Here is a 372-nt window from a genome sequence, read left to right on the forward strand (position 1 = left end):
AAACCCCAAACTAATTGTTCGGGTGTTTTTGAACATAAAAAATCTGATTTCAATTGATTTTTTTTTATGCAGGTGGGAATTAAGGGTAAGCGAACAGTTAAAAAATTTGATAAAAGAATTGCAAATCTTCATAAAGATGGGGAGACTTTAAAAGGGGCCCATTATTATAAACATACAATATAAGAGTACTCTGTTAACCAGTAAAAAAATTTTAAACTTTGTTCAATACGGCCCCTTTTTTTTAAAACTCTGATACCTTTATTTTACAGAAAGAAAAGTTTTTTTAAATTTTGAAAAAATACAGTAACAAAGCTAAATTTTTTCGTGTTTTTTTTGACGTTTGACTAAGTCGGGGGGTCGAAAGGCATTTCA

The sequence above is a fragment of the Penaeus monodon genome, chromosome 34 (genome assembly GCF_015228065.2).
Source record: "Penaeus monodon isolate SGIC_2016 chromosome 34, NSTDA_Pmon_1, whole genome shotgun sequence".
Lineage (NCBI taxonomy): Eukaryota > Metazoa > Arthropoda > Malacostraca > Decapoda > Penaeidae > Penaeus > Penaeus monodon.